This window comes from Notamacropus eugenii, chromosome 1, assembly GCF_028372415.1.
Source record: "Notamacropus eugenii isolate mMacEug1 chromosome 1, mMacEug1.pri_v2, whole genome shotgun sequence".
Lineage (NCBI taxonomy): Eukaryota > Metazoa > Chordata > Mammalia > Diprotodontia > Macropodidae > Notamacropus > Notamacropus eugenii.
Genome location: NC_092872.1, coordinates 95,628,523 through 95,648,405, shown reverse-complemented (window position 1 = coordinate 95,648,405; position 19,883 = coordinate 95,628,523). Strand labels below are relative to the sequence as shown.

The 19,883-nt window shown below is 39.2% G+C and overlaps 1 pseudogene; it reads left to right on the top strand.

The window, feature by feature from the left end:
• Positions 1-5,782: 5,782 nt before the first annotated feature.
• LOC140504809 (cyclin-dependent kinase 11B-like) lies at positions 5,783-8,827 on the top strand (annotated as a pseudogene).
• Positions 8,828-19,883: the final 11,056 nt, after the last annotated feature.

Below are 19,883 nucleotides of genomic sequence, written 5' to 3'. Positions count from 1 at the left end.
TACTTGCACTTGACTTTGTTTTGAGTGAGGGAGGGCTGTGCAGGTCACCAGCCTCACTTCTCCTCTAAAGCCATCTGAATCCAGTGACCAGATATTCATCAGGATGACTGGAAATGACCCAGGATGAGGCAATTGGGGTTAAGTGACTTGCCCAAGGTCACACAGCTAGTGAGTGTCAAGTGTCTGAGGTGAGATTTGAACTCAGGTCCTCCTGACTCTTGCACTGGTTCTGCTCCACTCACTCAGCATCAGTTCATGTAAGTCCAGGCTTTTCTGAAATCTGCCTATTCGTTATTTCTTATGGAACAATAGTATTGAATTCCATTCACACACCACAACTTGTTCAACCATTACCCTATTGATGGGCATCCTCTCAATTTTCAATGCTTACCACCTCAAAAAGAGGTGCTATAAATATTTTTTGTACATGTGGGTCCTTTTCCTATTTTTGTGATCTCTTTGGGACACAGACCTAGAAGTGGTATTGCTGGATCAAAAGGTACACACATAGCCCTTTGGATAGTTACAAATTGCTCTCTAGAATGGTTGGATCAATTCACAGTTCCACCAACAATGCATTAGTGTTCCAATTTTCCCATATCTCCAGCATTTATAATTTTCCTGTTTCGTCATGTTAGCCAATCTGATAGGTATAATGTGGTACCTCAGAGTTGTTTTGATTTGCATCTCTCTAATCAATAGTGATTTACAGCATTTTTTCATATGACTATAAATATCTTTAATTTCTTCTTCTGAAAACTGCCTGTTCATATCCTTTGACCACTTATTAATTGGGGAATGACTTATATTTTTATAAATTTGACTCAGTTCTCTATATATTTTAGAAATGAGGGCTTTATCAGAGACACTGATTAGAACAGTTTTCTGCTTCCCTCCTAATTTTTGTTACATTGGGTTTGTTTGTACCAATCTTTCTTAATTCAATTTTAACATATATTCACAAGTACTCTGTGCATCCTAGTCTTGCATCAAAGATAATTTAGTAATAAATGATTTCTAAAATAATACTAGCACAACTTTTTAAAGCTTCACATAATGGTTGCACCCCACATTTTTGAAAAATCTTTGGCATGAAATCTGTGTTTATGTGCTGAAATGGGGTATGTTGACTCAGTTACCCATTGTTCCCAGCCATGCTTATCTGGTGGAGAAGGAGACACCAAGTTAGCAGCTTTTTGTATCACCTGCTTTTTGTCTTGTAACCCTACCTGCAAATTATCATATTCTTGCTGCCTTGGGGAAGAACTGAGATGCAATGGACCAGTCTCTTTTGCTGAGGTGGACCTATCTGGATTTGTCTAAAAGTTACCGATAAAAGCTGTCCCCACCTTGAAGCCATTGCTGATCTCCAGTGATCAACCCATCAAAATATTGTTACCTTCATGTTGTGATGTTTAATAAGTTCAAAAGACATAGTTTCTGGATAATTAATCATTTTATTCATAAAAGGAATGGCCATCTCTCTTGGACCAAAGCTGAGTCATGTGGTAGGCTCACTGTTTATATGTCCTTGGAAGAGTTGGGTATCCCTGACGTTGGCAATCAACTCTGATTGGTTAGCAACTAATGAAAAGAATGAATATTACAGTGAATTGTAATTGTATTGTATCTATTGTAAGGAGGGGCCAAGGGACTATGACTTTGATTATGTCTGTTACTTCTAAATTGCCCAGCCTTGGCCAATCTAATCAATTTATCCCAACCTAAACCTGCGTAGAGCACTATGGACTTCCACACTTGGATAAGGTCTAAACAAGATAGAGGAGAAATTAATTCAATCTCATTTTCAGCAATGACCCTCAGAGACTGAATAACCTACAGGCTTCTGAAAAAATCCTCATCGGAATTCAATAATTGATTTTTAATATGAGGGAGAAATAATATACTCTTTTAACATAACTTATAATAAGATCCTTTCATTTCTCTCTGTCCTGAGTTTTTCCTTATTAATCATGGTTAAAGCCCAAAGAAGAATTTTCCTTTCAACCCCCACATTTCTGGTATAAATCCTGCTTGGTCATAATGTATAATCTTTGTTATATATTGTTGTAATATTTTACTTAGCATTGTATTTAGAATTTTTGCATTCCTATTTATTAATGAAATTGGTCTATAAATTTCTTTCTCTGTTTTTACTCATCCTGTTTTAGGTATTAGTTTCATATTTGCTTCATAAAACAAAGTTGGATAGTATCTCTTCTTTGCCTAATATTCCAAATAATTTATTTAATATTGGAATCAGTTAGTCTTTAAATGTTTGATAGAATTCCCTCGTGAATCCATCAAATCCTGCTGCTTTTTTCATAGGAGACACATTTATAAGCTGCTCAATTTTCTTTTTAAAAATAGGTCTATTTAGATATTCAAGTTCCTCTTCTGCTAATTTCGCCAGTTTATATTTTTATAAATATTCTTCCATTTAGCTTAAATCGCTAAATTTATTAGCATATAATTGGACAAAATAACTCTTTACAATTATTTTAATATCATCTTTCTCAGTGTTATATTTACTCTTTTCATTTTTAACCCCGGTGATTTGGTTTTCTTAATTATATTAATTAATGGTGTATTATTTTATTGGTTTTGTTATATGATCTAAGTTCTTGAAAGGAAAGACTAGATAACAATTTAAAACTGTTCTTTTGGGAAGCTGAATAACTACCTGATTTCTGAGGTTCATCTCAATCTTATGTACAAAAATCCCCACATCTACACAATTTGAGCTCACTTCTATTCTACCTATTGCGTAACAATTGCAGAAATAACATGGCACCCAACTACAATGGGAGAAAGTTAGAAACCTTAGAGCTTAGACATGAAAGCCTTAAAAGTTCTAAAAATGTAGAATTTAGAGAAATCATGTTTAGGTAGAAGAACATGACACTTTCCAAGTAATGATACATGACAAAAAGCAGGTGATGCAAAAAGCTGCAAACCTGGTGTCTCCTTCACCAGAGTTTCCTCCAACACTATCTGATAAGCAGGGCTGGGAACAGACAAAAAATGATTCAGTTTTTCCTATTTGTGCTGCATTTAGCTTATTTGTATATATTTATTTGCTGGTTGTCTCTTCCATTATATTGTGAACTCCTAGAGGTCAGGGACTTTCTTTTGCCTCTTTTGGAAACTCCAGCACTTATCCCAGTGCCCAAAACATAGTAGGCACTTAAGAAATGTTTATTGACTTGTTAAAAGAAATACATTTTATAATTTATGATTAATCAAGGTGGAATATTTGTGAGTGCTGGCAATATTAAGAGTAGACTCATCTCTGCACAGATAAAAAGGAGTGGAAGAGGTGATCATGGGGAATGAATAGATTGAGAAATTAGGAAATGAGGACATTCAAGGGAACACTGGTATCTATGTGGAAGTCCTCTAGTATAAAGGAATTATAGTGGAAAGACCATGAGCTAGACATTGAACTCATTGAAGAAGGAGGGAGAAAGTCCTCAGGGTCAGTAGATAATGACTACCAGGACCTTGACTTGGTGATAAATTTGCATATTATGACCCTGAAAGAGAAGTAAAGGCAGAGTCTGGATTTGGCAATGGGGAGCAAGGAGTATTCTGACTCCCCCACCACTGATAGGGAGTGGAAGGTATAGAGAAAGTGGATGCAGTACTGGAAAGGGTACCTAGGGAAATAATATCTTCAGGAGGAATCCGTATCTCAGAGAGTATCAGAAAAAAATGAAAGGAGGAAAAAAAAGAAAGATTTCACATGCAATGAAAGATGTTCATTATGTTGCAGGCATCCCAGAGGACATTGTGAAAGGGGCAGGCAGGTCTGGAGTGGAACCTTGTGTGGTAGAGCTGAAGTGGACTGGAATAAGGGAGAGGACAACTATGATTGGGGAGCAGGATTTGCTCATTGATAGTCAGGGATTCAGTATCAAGGGGATGAGGAAAGTAAAAGGGCCACCAATATGTGATTCATTAAGAAATAAGTATAATATACATTGTTGTTGTGTTTGTCCTTCCTTCTTGAAGAGGACGATGACATCAAGATGATGACATGACTTGCAGTTGACTTTGATTTGAGGGAGGGAAGGCTGTGCAAAGTCACCAACCTCACCTTCTTCTCCTGAGCCATCTGGGTCCAGTGGCCTGATATTCATCAGGATGACTGGAGATGGTCCAGGATGCAATGTGAGGCGCTTACCCTTTCAGGCTAAGGTCTTATAGCTTTCTCACTTTGAGTGAGATACAGCCATTCAATGAATAGGCTTCTTTAAGTAGTTGCTCAAGGGATGGTCCCTTTAATAAAAAAAAAAAAAATCAAACTGGGAAGAGAAGATCCTCAGGGTTCCTGGATAAAAGAGAAACAATTACTATTTAATATTTAGGAGGCATAACAAAAGATAGAGAGAAGTCTTTTAAGGGAGGCAGGTGATTGCATGTTCAAGTGCCTCCTTTAAGTCTCATAGTTGAGGCAGGAGATGGTGTATCCTGGGAAGTCACAGAAACCAGACTCACATGGACAAGGGCAGGAAAGGGTATGGCACAGGGAGTTTGGGAGCCAAATCAGGAGGCAGGAGGATTGGCACAGGGGTTGGGAGTTAGTCAGAATGGGGGACACCTAGAAACTGTATCCTATAGGTGGGAAGTGGTGGCACTATGACAGCAAGCTACCAGATCCTTGAATGGCTTGGGTTACTGCCGGAAGAGTCTCTGAGGAGCAGGTGGGAGATGGTAGTGTCTGTGCTTCCTGTGGGAGTCACCACAAACATATCAGAGTTCTTTTTCTAGAAAACAATGGCTGGGCTGTTGGAGCCAACCCTGAAATTTTGACTGTATTTTTTTTCCTTAACAGAATTTTCTCCCATTCGTTATTTTACTCCCCTCCTGGAATAGGGATTCCTGGCTGTCTGACTTCAGAGCCATGCCTCTGAGTGGCACAGTTCTTCTCAAGTTCCCTTTCCCACTTTTTAGCTCCTCTGCGTTTTCATTCCCTATTAGGATATAACCTTCTTGAGGTCAGAGATTGTCTTTCTGCTTTCTCATATTTTTATCCCCATTATTTAGGTCAGTGCCTGGCACATAGTAGGCACTTAAAATTTATTAAATGGAAAATGAATAATGATATCAGAGAGTAATTGTGACACCACTTCCCATTCTCATTTTATGCTCACCATAATCCCAGGAAGTGCTTTTATTTCCAGTGAAGCACTAGGAAACTGATTCAGGCAGAGGTTTTGTGGCCTCCCAGGTGCTAGGAGTCTGAGGCTGCTTTTGAGCTTGTCTTCCTGACTCCAGGTCCAACATTTTCCACTGGGCCAACAGGTTACCTCCATTATTTTACTGACACCTCCTTTTGCCCAAGTGACATGACACTTTCCCTAAAATTATCACTACAAAAGAGGATTACATTTTTTCAGCTTGGTCCTAGAAAGCAGAGGAACAGTGGGTGAAAGTTTAACAGGGACAGGTCTAAGGTTCTTGTCAGGAAAGACTAGGTAAGGATGTGAAATAGTTGCTGAGGAAGTCTCAATTAGTATCTGACTTCTAAAATTTTCCCTAATCCTATATACAAAGGACCCCACCCACACAACCTGAGTTCACCTCTGTTTTGCCCTTTGTGTAACAATTGCAGAAATGCTCTGGGGTCTGACTACCAGGGAAGAGGAGCAGAAATCTTAGAGCTTAGAAAGACATTCAAGTCCTAAAAGCTCTTCCTGGCCCCCAAAAATGTAGAATTTAGGGAAATCATGTTTAGGTAGAAGGAAAACACCACAGATGCTAAAGATTATAATATTTATTATAAATAGACAACTTTAATGGTCAAACTTCATGTAAAAGTTCTCTTTAAAAATTAGATGAAAAGCTCGAATGTGATATCACCAGGTCATGCCAAACAGGAAATGCCCACCTCTCCTGCACTCAGTGCTGCTTCTCCTCAGTCTATGGGCAGGCACCTGCTGGGGTGGGGCTGTGTGTGTCTTAATTCAAAGGAATGATGAAAAGGGTTCTTGCAAAGTGAAAACTTTAGATGAAATGCTCCAGGAAAGGAAGGGAAAGAATAAACAAGAAGAGAAGGCAGAGGTGAAACACATTAAAAATTTTGATGAGAAATCCAAGTGGGGATTTCCTTGAAGAGGGGAAGCTGAGAGGTCACCCCATGGAGATAACAATCAGGAACTCACCTTATAGGAAGGCACATTCTATGGGAGAGAGAGGTGAAGAATGTGACTCCTTGACCATCAGACCACCCCAGAAAATGCCACAGAAGGGAAAAAGCTCATCAAGAGACTGATGAGAAAAGGAAAGAGAAAGGCAGGCATCACAGCCATTCAGCACAATGAACCATGCCAGGGTGAAAGGAGTGAGAACCTGATCTGTGAAAAAGGCATTGGGAGGAGCAAGAAAAAGCTTGGTGGGAATGGGAAAGGCAGAAGAGGAGGAGATGGCTTGAGAACATTCCAGGAGGAACAGGGATCATCTTGAGCAGCTGGTGCTAAGGAGAGAATGAGAAAGAAAGATGAGGGAGGAGGAGGAAGGGAACAGAAGGAATGGGAGAAACTCTAAGGAGAGGCACAGAGAGTGAAGGCCAGAAGAGAAGTTTGTGCTCATCACAGAAATGTGTGAGAAGATCATGGAGACAACACAGACATTAAAGCCCCTCATGCCAGCAGCCATGGATTTGAGCAGGGGCATGGCAGGAAACTAATCAAAGAGGAGAAACCAGAACTCCTGAACCTTTCTGACTTACAAGACAGCCACAGCAAGAGGAAGCCGAGCCCAGCTGAGTCCTCATCAGCAGAGTCAGCATTGAGCTCAGGAGGAAGAAGAAAGCAGCAGAGAGGAAGCAGAGAGGAACCAGAAGAGGAGGATAAAGGCAGTAATTGTGAGGAAGGATCTAATCCATCTGCTGAAGAAGAATGAAGAGGAAGAGCAAGATAATGGAAATATCTTAGTTGTTACAGAGTCAAATTCAGTTGAGATTTGGGAGAGAGGGAAGAAATGGGAGAGGGGATGGTGCAACCCAGCACCATGGGGGAAGGAGATTGCATCCCAGCTCTCCAGCCTTATCTCCCATTGAGCTGAAGCAGGAGAGTCTGAACAGGGATGAGGAAGGCACAGAGGCTGTGGTATACAGTTGCATCAGTCTTTATATTCTTTGGTTTGTATCTCTTAAATGGTTGAAAATGAAAAAGGAGAAAGAAGCCTTCCTGATTTTCTCCATCACAGAAATCAGTATCATCCTGAAAGCTCAGCAACCAAACATTGTCACTGTGTGAGAGATCCTGTTGGTCACCAACATGACCAAGATCTCCATCATGATGAATTATGTGGAGCATGACCTCAGGAGCCTCATGGAGACAATGAAGCAGCCCTTTCTGCTAGGGAAAGTGAAGATACTGATGATTCAGCTTCTGTGAAAGGTAAAGTATTTTCATGACAACTGGATCCTTTTCCAGGACCTGAAGACCTCTAACCTCCTCCTCAGCTGGCATTTTCAAAGTTGGTGATTTGGGCTTGGCTAGAGAATATAGCTCCCTATTAAAAGCTTTTAGGCTGGTATTGGTGACACTGTGGTACCAGGCCTCAGAGTTGTTATAAGGGTCCAAGGAACATTCCACTGCAATAGATGTGTGATTAGTAGGCTGTATGTTTGCAGATCTGTTAATTTAGAGGCCCATTGTCAAGGAAATCAGATCAACAAAGTTTGTGAGGACCAGGGAACTCCAAGTGAGAAGATTTGGCCTGGTTACATTGACATTCTAGTAATGACAAATATGAGTTTTATATGTTTTACAGTTTTACTGACAAATATGAGTTTTACAGACCATTCCCATGATAATTGGAGGCCCATCACTGACCAAGGCTTCATTCTGAAAAACAAGTTCTTGATATACTTCCTGGCTGGAGGAACCATGCAGAAGGTGGTCTGAAATATGAGTCCTTCTGAGAAACCCCTCTTCCTTTTGTCCCTTCCATGTTTCCCATGTGTCCAGCCAAGAGTGAATAGCAGAGGGTTAAGAAAATACCAATACTAGCTCCTCCTGTAGCCTCCCAACATGACCCCCAGCAAGAAGACTTGGTTACAAAAATCTGGGTGATAATGACATCAGAGACACCTGCTTCCATCTCACCAGCACCAACAGGGGGCCCAGAGTTTACCCTCAGATTCTAAAGTCCATACCAGGGCACAGAACAAAGCAAATCCTGAGTGAGCTGCAGCCCAGCCATGGCTGTGAACACATATGGAGGGGCTGGAGGACCTAAAATGTACATAATACCTATTGGGGTTCCCACCCTCTCATCAACTCTTTGGTTCCCCACCTCCCCCATCTCAGGGCAGCACCTTCTGTAGTGTGGTTCCTATCTCCTGCCCCAGCTTAGGCATCAGCAGGAATCTTCTTCATGTTTTATAGCCTCTCTAGCCTTGGTTTTCTAAGGGAACAACTAGACCCCCTCCCTGGGAGCAGGGCAAAGAGTTTGGGTTCAATTCAGATTCTGTATGAAGCTGGAGATTCCTACAAACAACCATAGTGAAATTTCTGTATGTTTAGATTGTCCTGAATGTCAAAAGGTAAAAATGTTTACAACTCAGTAGTGGTTTCAGTTGTATCGTCTGTTGTGGGAGGGGTTGGGGTTGTACTGGACGTCATGATAGGGTCTCGGGTTGTGTTCTGTCTTCTGGTAGAGCTTCGTCTTCTACTTTGTCTCATGGTAGGGGATTGGGTTGTATTTAGCTCCACAATTCTTATAGATCTCAATGACTCAAGCTGATCTATGAAAATCAGCAGCAGAAATCCAACAGCAATAGGCGAGAGGCCAATGCAAAAAAAAGTTGATCCCAAAGAAATGTATTGAGGAATGGAGCGAGTGCCAGCAACTATTGAAATAATGATTCCAGTTAAACCTATTATTCCTCCAACTGAGATCATGATGAGAGGTTTTTTGCATTTGGTCCAGCAAGTGCTTTGTTGTGACTGCTGTTGAAAAGTGACCATTGGAGAACCTGTGGCTTCCATGTCTTTCTTTGGACCTTGTCTTCCTAAGAAGAGGATGAACTTTATGCCTGGGGAAAGAAAGTTCAAGAAGTTGTGACTTGGGAGAGCTAAGTGGACAGAGCTCCAGTTCTGGAGTCAGGAGAACCTGTGTTCAAATCTGGTCTCAGATACTTCACACTTAACTTGCTGTGTGACCCTGGTCAAATCACTTAATCCCAGTTGCCTAGAGAAAAACAGTCAAGACTTTTTTGTCTTGGACGGGATTACCAATTACTAGACTATAATTGGTAATCATTATGCTTTCCACTGGGACATTTAATTTTACTATCATCCAACTTGAATGTAATTAGTCAGATTGTTACATCCTATCTGGGACTTTTCTGAACTGGGTCACTGAGAGGTTGTTTTCATGTTGGCAGTAAGAATAGGCAGGAAGTTGCACACTCATCAATACCTACCTCACTCATTTTGCTTTTCACTGTACTTTCTTTTAAACTACTTTTAAAAAAATACTCTCAATGAAGTCATAATCAGAAAGTCAAGAGCTTTTTGTACATGGTGACCATTAAATTATTGTATAATAATAAAGTTGTAAGAGAAAGGAGGATTTGATCCCTCTATGCTACTTAATGTAATTATAAAATATAATCCACTGATTAAGTAGGTTTTAACACCTAGTCATCATTTATATATGCCCCTCTCTGGCGGAGAGAGAGAAGGAAAGCAACATCATGGAACAGAAAAATGACTGACTATATTCCAAGAATTACCCTTAAAAGACACAGTCCAGTCAGTCTCCTGAGGAGCTGGGTTCTACTTCAAGTGAGGTCCATTCTTGATTGTTTAAACTGCTCTTTCTAATTTTCAGAAGGGATTTCGTCTTATATCCTAAAAGGTTCACTATACATGGCTATATTTTTTTTTTTTTTGCAGCTTAACATATCCTCATCCATCCCATCAATGTTTTATTCTAGGGTTTTCAAATCACTTTAAGATGAATAAATGTCATTTCTTGACTTTTGGGACAAGATGGTTGGTACATATGGAATGTAGATAAATTTGTGGACAGTGTATAACCTAGCTAATAGTTTCTTCTAATACAGTTCTTTTCTGAAGTTTGTCAGTTTAGTTACTTAACATCTTGGGAATTAGACATCTAACCATAAAAAATGGGTACAGAGTGGAGGGGGAAGGACATAGAAGTCTTGTAATATCTTCCCAAGGGATGATCTCCATAGTGTCAGATTCTGTTAAAAAACTAGTGGTGATCCAATTCCAGGACCATGGCTAAGGCTCCCTACTCCTGAAGAATTCCTAAATTCATAAATCTCAAATATTGTTGGAAAGGCATTTAAAGGAAAGTGTAGTAAAGTATTTCATTTGAGTAGAATGAAGATTATCAATGCATTAAAGGTAAAACAATTGGTGGTAAAACTTAAAAACAAAAAATGAGATCTAGGAAATTAATTAGAAGATGGAAGCAACCTGGGCAAGAAAGCAAGTCAAATATTTCTCCCTCGGTTTGAGCTTTGTTAGGGGAAAAGATTGCTTTTAATGCCTTGAAGTTTGTTTTCTATTCACTTGGGACAGAGCTGGCCTCAGCTTATTATAGAAGTACAAAAATAAGCTTACAAAAATATTCTTGGCTACTGACAAGGGAAAAAGCTTTAGATTTTCCCCTGCCTTTATATATCTTGAAATCCACTTAAAGTCAGGACTTTAAGCTTCTCCACCAAAAAGCAAGGCTGGGGAGTAGAACCTTGGCTGGAGCAGAGATGATCAAATGGTTTCCTTTAGTGATGATAAAGCAATCTGTTCTCCAAACTGAAACAGTTCACAAGTTAATCTGTCCTAAAGATCTATTAGACGTGTGTCCTTGGAGTGAGCAAAAAAAAAGATATTTAGAACCCTAGAATTCTAACAGACTCTCCAAGGTCAAAGTTTACCAGTCCTGGAGGCATGTTTCCAGTTTTGTCTATATGAGAAGGAAGGATTGGGTCAGAAAAGTCACAGAACAAAATCTTAGGAATTACTCAGAAGCAGCTGTATTTTCTGTAGCCAACAGTTCTAAATAAGAGAACAAACCTAGTTCTTTCTAATTTCTAGCATCTAGCATCTTACTGTGAAGACACAGTGAAGAAGTAGGAAAGGCACTAGCATTTTATCCATTGTTTTTTTCCCTTAGAAGTTTTAGGTTCTTCTGAGAATTCATTTAGATTTGAATTTGACACATTAGCTTTTTCCAGTACCTCATCCCAGAGCACCTCCCAATCCACAGTTGTCCTATAACAGAGAGCCTTAAGTCAGACTTACTACTTAGGCCCCTAGGGGACTCAGTACCAAGTGCTGGTCCTGGAATCACCAGACTCAAGTTCCAAGGTGGCCTAAGGCTTGTCACTTAACCTTAAGAAACTGAAACCTCAGTTTCTTCATCTACAAAATGGCCCTCATAATAGCACCTACCTCCAGTGGTTGATGTGAACATACATATTGTTGAATCATTTTTCAGGCATGTCTGACACTGTGAACCCATATAGTGTTTTGCTTGGCAAAGTTACTGGAGTGGTTTACTGTTTTTTTTTCTCCTGCTCCTTTTACACATGAAAAAACTGAGGCAAACAGGACTAAGTGACTTGTCCAGGATCAAAGAGATTGGAAATGTCTGAAGCCAGATTTGAATTCAGGAAAAGAGTCTTCCTGACTCCAGTCTGGGCACTCTATCCTCTTTGTCACCTGTATGTACATGAGAATGTGTAAAGTGTCTTGCAAATTTTCAGTTATAACATGTACCAAGTATTATTTTTAGGATTTTCATAGACTACTGAGGTTGTTTGGTTTAAGGACTTTGTTTTTTTAAGTATCAGTTAGAGTTCTTTCTTGATACCAACTGCATCTGTAATGTAATTACATTATTTCCAGATATCATGACAAATAAAAAGTGTATGTATATGTGTGTATATGTGTGTGTGTGTTCATCCTTCATTACCAAAGAAGACCATGCCATCAGAGAAATAATGACATGACTTGCACTTGACTTTGTTTTGAGTGAAGGAGGGCTGTGCAGGTCACCAGCCTTACTTCTCCTCCAGAGCCATTAGTCATTAGGATGACTAGAGAAGACCCAAGATGAGGCAATTGGGGTTAAGTAACTTGCCCAGGGCCACACAGCTGGTGAATGTCAAGTGTCTGAGGTGAGATCTGAACTCAGGTCCATCCTGACTCCTGTATTGGTGCTCTATCCACTGCACCACCTAGCTGCCCCATGTTCTCTCTCTTAGTAACTGATTGAAGTACTGCTATAGAGTCTCTTAACCATTGCCTGTTCCCTCCTTCTACAGTACCCCACCCCATTTCTCTTCTCTTCTAGAGAAGTGATGTTGATCTGAAACTGAAACAGGGCATTAAAGCACATACAAGGATCCCTGGGATGGGGGACACACATTGACTTCATTACATTTCAATGTAATTCACATCACACTGGAGACCTCTGTTCTAAAAATAATTGTAATGCTGCCTAAATGGCCATCTCACCGTCACTCTCTCTGTCCTCCCAACCTTTCTTCAAACCACTGCCCATTGCACTGCTTTAATCATGGCATTCCTCCACTCAGAAAGCACAAGAAACTTCCTCTTCTACTTTCTTATACTGGCTGGCTAATTTGTGATCCTGGCACTCAAGGCCTTCCACAATCTGCTTCCTCATATTCTTCCACAATTAACTTTTCTCATCGTTTTTGGGCATTCTACATTTTAGTTAATGCATCTACCTGTCTGTGCCTTGGCTCATTGTCCCCAAGCCGAGAATGAATTCTTCTCTCTCATTCTCAATATAATGAAGTTTCTTTCCTTCTTCAAAGTGGAAACTTAGTTATTTTTTTCCTTGAAGCTTTCCATGAGTCAAAGTACTTATACCCCAAGTATATCATGCTATTTTGCCTGACCCCTGTCTTTTGCATTTTTCCTGCCCATCCTTCTGTCTGGGGGAATTGTGTTTACTGTGCAGGCTACCAAAGACCAGGGTTGTTTTATTTATCACTTCCTTCTCACAGACTTGTATATAGTAGGTGCCTAATGTTTGTTGAATTGATTCAGCACCGCTCAGAGAAGCCAAACTGAAAGCCAAGTCAGCTACAAGAAAAAAATTCACTTTGTCTTTAAGTACCATTTCTAGGTAATGGCTGCAATGACAGAAATAAATTAAGCATCTGAATCTTAAACCACCCAAGTACTTGAATGAATACACTGTCATACAGTGAAAAGACTGTGATCCCTCATCTGGTGCCCAGCTCCTAGAAGGAAACAGAAAGCTTCCTTTGGAAAGCATTCATGCTAAAAGAACTCTGGATTCTGTTAGAAGCTGTGAAATAGTTTCTCACGTCATAGTATCCTGAAGATTTTGCTAGTTACTCTAAAGCTTTTGAACATCATAGTGCCTGGAAGATAACTAAAGCAGCTATTCCCAGCAAATTTAAAGTGAGTTAGGGAGCAATTAATTTTTGTCTGAATCATTGACAAAAATGGAGAAATTCCCATTCAGGCGGAAAACAAAACATTGTTGCCATAACCCATTTTGTGCCAGATAGATTTAGTGAAGGGTGAGAAAGAACATGAGGACTCAGGGAGGAAGAAGAGAAGAAAACAGGTTGGAAACTGACTTCTTTTTAAATATCAGCAGGGAACTGCTGGCCTGTAGAAGTGTGATTTCAGAGAAAGAGCAAACGTCATCATTCAGGATATGCAAGAAGTTGCAAATAAGTTCAAATTAAAAGCAGCAACATTTTAAGAGTTCTATTGAGGCAGAGGAGAGACGATAGGAAAAAACAGGTGATCATTTATGAAAGAATGTCAAATTTCACTTACCTGTTTTATTTTCTGGACGTGATTGGTGACAAAAAATCCCAGGACCTGAGAGAACAACCAGGAGTCTTGTGAAACAACCAGACTTTCCAACCCAAGGGAAGATCCTGTCTTTAGCAGATCTTGCATTTTCCATCTTCATTTATAGGAGGCAGAATCCTGATTAGATAATTAGAATATCATGAATTCTCAGGTGTAACTATGTATTTCTGGAAAGAAGAAGGGAATATTTTCCTGAATTAAGCCAATGGTTTAATTCTTCAACTGGCAACTCATGAAAGAACTCTTCTCAAGGACATTTGTAAGCAAAAAATCTGTGAATTTTCTAGCTGGCAACTAATTGTGAAAGAATTTGTACATAAAATGACCAAATGATAAACTCCTTTTTGTAGTTGCATTGGCTTTCAGTTAAGAACTAAAGCTGTTTTTTCCATTCAAAGATAGGGGTAGGGCTGAGAGAAAGAAGCTGGCAAATGAAATTGCTAGGATGGTCTCCTAACTCCTTATGGTACCTTTCTTTTTCACTTATCATGCATCACTTTCTACTGTGGTTATTTTTTTCATTCAATTATATTTTATTCTCTATCTGAATTCTCTCCCCCACCCATTGGTGGAGTGAGGAGGAAGAAAATAAACTTGTTGGGAAACCTGTCCTATATTTATGCAAAATCAAATTTTTGCATTAGCCCTGTCAAGAAAGAGGAAATAAATAAAAGGAGGAAGGAACAAAGGAAGGCAGGAAGAAAGAAAAGAAAGGAATATAGGAAGGAAGAAGGGAAGGATTGAAAGAATTAAGGGAGGGAAGAGGAAGGAAAGAAGGAAGAAAGCTTCAGTGTGTACTCTGAGTTCATCATTTCTCTATCTGCATGTGGATAGCATGCTTCATAATGAATCTTTTGTAACTGTGGTTGATCACCGTGTTGGTCAAAGTTCTTCAGTCTTCCAAAGTTCATTATCTTTACAGTATTGTGTTTACTGTATAAATTGTTCTCCTGGTTCTGCTCATTTCACTTTACATTGGTTTATAGAAATCTTCCCCAGTTGTTCTGAAATCATTCTTTTCATCATTTCTTAAAGCACAATACTGTTATATCACTTTCATATACCTTAACTTGTTCAGCCTTTCTTCCAGTCTATAGCCACATCAGTTTCCAATTCTTTGCCACCAAAAAAAAAGAGCTACTATATTTTTGTACATTTGGGTCCTTTTCTCTTTCTTTGATCTCTTTGGAGTACAGATCTCATAGCAGTATCACTGGGTCGAAGGATATCCACAGCTTAAATGCTTTGGGGTCATATACCTAAATTCTTTTCAGAGTGGCTAAATGAATTCACAACTCTGCCAACTGTATATATTAGTGTACCTCTCTTCCCATAGCATCTCTAACAGCTGTATTTTCCCTTTTGTCAGCTTAGCTAATCTCATGGGTTTGAGGCACTACCTCAAAGTTGTTTCGATTTAAGCTTATGTAGTTATTAGATTTGAGCATTTTTTTCATAGGGCTATTGAAAGCTTGAATTTCTTCCACTGAAAATTGCCTAGTCATATACTTTGACCACTTATCATAGGGGAAATGGCTCTCATTCCTATGAATTTTATTTAGTTCTCATATATCTTAGAAATGAGACTTTTATTTTTTTTTTAAAAAAAAACTTGTTGCAAAGACTTCCCTGCAATTTTATGCTTCATTTCTAATTTTAGCTGTATTACTTTTGTTTCTGCAAGAACCTTTTAATTTTATATCATCAAAATTGTCTATTTTATCACCTATGAACCTCTATTTCTCATGTAGTCATAGTTTTTTCCACTGTCCATGTTATGCTTCTCTATGTGTGTGTTCTATTTGCTTCATGTATTCTTAGCTCTCTGAGGTCAAGGACATAGTTGTGTTGACATGTTCAGTCTTTCCCAGTGCCTAGGACCATACCAATCTGGAAGATGAAACTACATACATTAAGCTTCCTTCACATGCATGAAGAACTTAATTGTATAGTAAGAATATATATGGTTTCTGTAGGTCTTCAGCCTCAGTTCACAACATTTAAGATATCTATTGAAATTTTTTCCCCATTTCAAACATTGAGGATCTAATTGACAAGTGTTTCTGATAGATTTGTGAAATGATAAGTTTTAGGGCAGACCTGGGAGAACAATTTATATAATGATAGTCATCGGTCAATCTAGTGATTCCTTGACGTTCCACTAAGAAGACACTCCATTTCTGAGCTCTGGGCTTTTTCTCTGGCTGCCTCCAATGCCTGAGATGTCCTCCCTCCTCATCTACACTTCCTGGTTTCCTTGATTTTCTTAACTTCCAACTAAAATCCCATCTTTTACAAGAAGCCTTTCCCAACCCTTTTTAATGCTAGTACTTACCAATCAATTATTTCCTGTTTATCATGAAAATAACTTTATACATATATATATAATATGTATGTATGTATTTGTCTTGCCCATCATATTGTGAACTTCCTGAGGTCAAGGACTTTCTTTTGCCTCTTTTGGAAACTCCAGCACTGATTTCCCATAGAGCCTGGAACATAGTAGGCACTTCATAAATGTTGATTGCTAAAGAGAAATAAATTTTAGAATTTGTGAACATTGAAGTGGAATATGTGTAAGTGTTGGCAAAATTAAGAGTAGGCTTATCTCTGTGTGTAGATAAAAAGGAGTGGAAGAGGTGGTCGTGGGGATGAATTGATTGAAGAATTAGGAAATTAGGATATTCAAGGGAACATGAGTATTGATGTGGAAATCCCATAGTATAAAGGAATTAGGGTGGAAAGAACGTGAACCAGACACTGAATTCATTGAAGAACAGAGAAAGCCCTTGGGGTCAGTAGATAACATAAGGAGTTTGACTTGGTGATAAAATTTGGATATCATGAACCTGAAGAAAAAGTAAAGGCAGAGTCTAAATTTGACAATAGGGAACAAGGAATATTCTGACTTTCCTACCTCTACCTCTGAAAGGGGAGTGGGAGGTATAGAGAAAATGGATGCAGTACTGGAAAGGGTACCTGGGGAAACTGTGTCTTCAAGAGGAATCCATGTCTCTGTGAGTATCAGAAAAAATGAAAAGAGCGAAAAAAAAAAAAAGATTTCACATGCAATAAAAGGTGTTCATTATGTTGCAAGCATTCCAGAGGGCACTGTGAAAGGGGCAGGCAGGTCTGGAGTGGACCCTTGTATGGTAGAGCTAAAGTGGATTGGAATAAAGGAGAGGGCAGCTAAGGTTGGGGAGTGGGGTTTGTTCATTAGTAGCCAAGGATTCAGTGTCAGAGGGTGAGGAAAGTAAAAAGGCCAGCAATATGTGACTCATTGAGAAATGAGTATAGGAGGCATAACAAAAGAGAAAAGTCTGTTAAGGGAGGCAGATGATTGCACTGTTCAAGTTCCTCCTTTAAGTCTCAACATTGTGGCAGGAGTTGGTGTTGTGTCCTGGTTGGTCAGAGAAACCAAACTCACAAGGGACCAGGACGGGAAGAGGTATAACACAGGGAGTTTGGGAACCAGATCAGGGGGCAGGCAGATCTGGCACAGGAGGTGGGGGTTAGTCAGAATGGAGGGCACCTAGAAATTCTGTTCTGTAGGTGGGCAGTGGTGGGACTATGGCAGCAGACTACCAGGTGCTTGATTGGCCTGGGTTACTGCCAGAAGAGGTCTTTGAGGAGCATGTGGGAGATGGTAGTGTCTGTTCTTCCTGTTGGAATCACCACAAACACATTAGAGTTCTTTTTCTAGAACATTGTAGTGTGACTGTTGGAGCCAAACCTGAAATTTTGGCTAATCTTTTTTTTCTCTTAATAGAAATTTCTCATTCATTATTTTATTTCATTGCCCTCCTGGAATAGGGATTCCTGGCTGTCTGACTTCAAAAGTATGCCTCTGATTGAGTGGCCCCTTTTACACTCCTTAGTTCCAGTTTTGTGCTGTTTTTCCCTACTAGAATGCAACCATTTTGATTTCAGGGATTATCTTTCTCATTGCTTTTGTTTTTATCCCCATTACTTAGTTCAGTGCCTGGCCTATAGAAGGCACTTAAAAATGTTTATTAAATTGAAAAGGAATAATCATATCAGCTAGCAATTATAGGACCACTTTACATTCTCATTTTATCATTGGGGCCAATTTGCTTCCACTTGGCAGGGTCAACAATATATTTTTACACATCTGCCACAAGAATATCTGCATAGCCCCACTATTTGTCATAGAATTGTGGTTGAATTAGAGTTACCTGATGTACAGTTTACCCATTAACATAATATAACAGATAATAATACCCATTAACAGATGCAGAGGGAAAAATGTAAAAGAAGTGGAGAAGAGTTTGTTGCTTTTAATTGAGCTTATGAAAAGCAAAGGATGGGAAATTAACCCTGCAAAGATTCAAAGGCCAGCTCAAATCGTACAATTTTGGAGTATACAATGGAATAAGGAGCTGCGAAAGATTCTTCCACAAGCCCAACAAAAGACTTAGGATTTTCCTATCCCTGTTAATAAGAAAGAGACCCAAAAGTTTATAGGCTTATTTGGATATTAGTGACATCACATACCACATCTAGGACAAATTTTGAAACTCATATAAAATTGCTATGAAAAAAATATGAATTTGATTGGGGACTTGAGCAGAGTAAAGCTATTGGAGAACCAAAGACCATTATACAATTGACCCTAGATTTATGGCCTATGCAAAGTGACCTGATGGAATTACAAGTGACTGTACAGGATGAATATGCAAACTGGAGTTTATAGCAAAAACAACAAAGATGAAATGTACCTTTAGGATTGGACTAGGAAACTCCCTTCATCTGGAGTTCAATATGCTCCTTTTGAAAAGCAGTTGTTAGCTGCATATTGAGCTTTGGTAGAGACTGAACAACTGACTTTGGGCCATGAGGTAATATTAAAGTCTGGAATCCCGATTACGACCTGGGTAATGAGAACCCCAGCTTCTCATGGAATTGGATATGCTTAAGAAGTTAGCATAATTAAATGGAAATGGTGTATTCAAAATAGATCTAAAGCAGGCAAAAGCAGAGTTTCTGCTTTACGTGAATCTACAGCAAACATAGATATTAAGGAAATGATATGCCCCGTGAACCAAAGCAAACAGCTAGTACAGTCCTTGATAAAATGGAATGAGGGATATGATGGATTAAATGAAGAACAAAAGAGACATACATAGTTTACTGATGGGACAGCAAAATATTTGGACTACAGAAGACATTGGAAAGCGGTAGCCTATGACCCATGTACTAGGTTGATTTTGGAAAGTAGTGGGATAGGTGGAAGTAATCAATATGCTGAACTTATGGCAGTACATCAAGCTCTCCAAACAGAACATGGAGGATAGTGTCATATATTCTGATTCATGGGTGGTAGCTAATGGCTTAGCAACATGGATGCCCATGTGGAAAAATCAAAATTGGGAAATTCATGGAAAACAGGTCTGGGGCAAAGAATTATGGGAAGACATGGAACAGGATTTTGGTTACTAATTTATCAGTTTTTCATGTAGATGTTCCCTTGACCCTCATCATGCCAGAATGTGAGTACAATGCACATGCTGATCGACTAGCAAAGATTGCTACTCAACATATTGTCCCTACTCTGACACCAACTGATGATCTGTTCTAACAAAATGGGTCCATTGAACGGCCAGCCATTTAGGGAGTCCAGGCCAAACAGCAGTGGGCACAAGACTGAGGTATTAGTATCTCTCATTCATTGATAAAAGAAGTAGCAGAGGAATGTTATATATGTCAGTTGGAAAAGGAATGAATGAACTGTTCCTCAGGTAGCAATGGGAGAGGTAGCAGGAGGAAAAGAACCAGTTCAAATTTGGCAAATAGGTTATATTGGACCTCTACCCCAAGATAAAGGATTCAAATTTATATGTACTTGTATTAACACTTATTCAGGTGTACTAGTGACTTGTCCCTATAAGAATGAAACCCAGAAAAACACCTGTAAAACTCTAGATATCATAAGTCTATATTATAGATCCCAATGCAGATCCAAAGTGATAATGGGTCACGTTT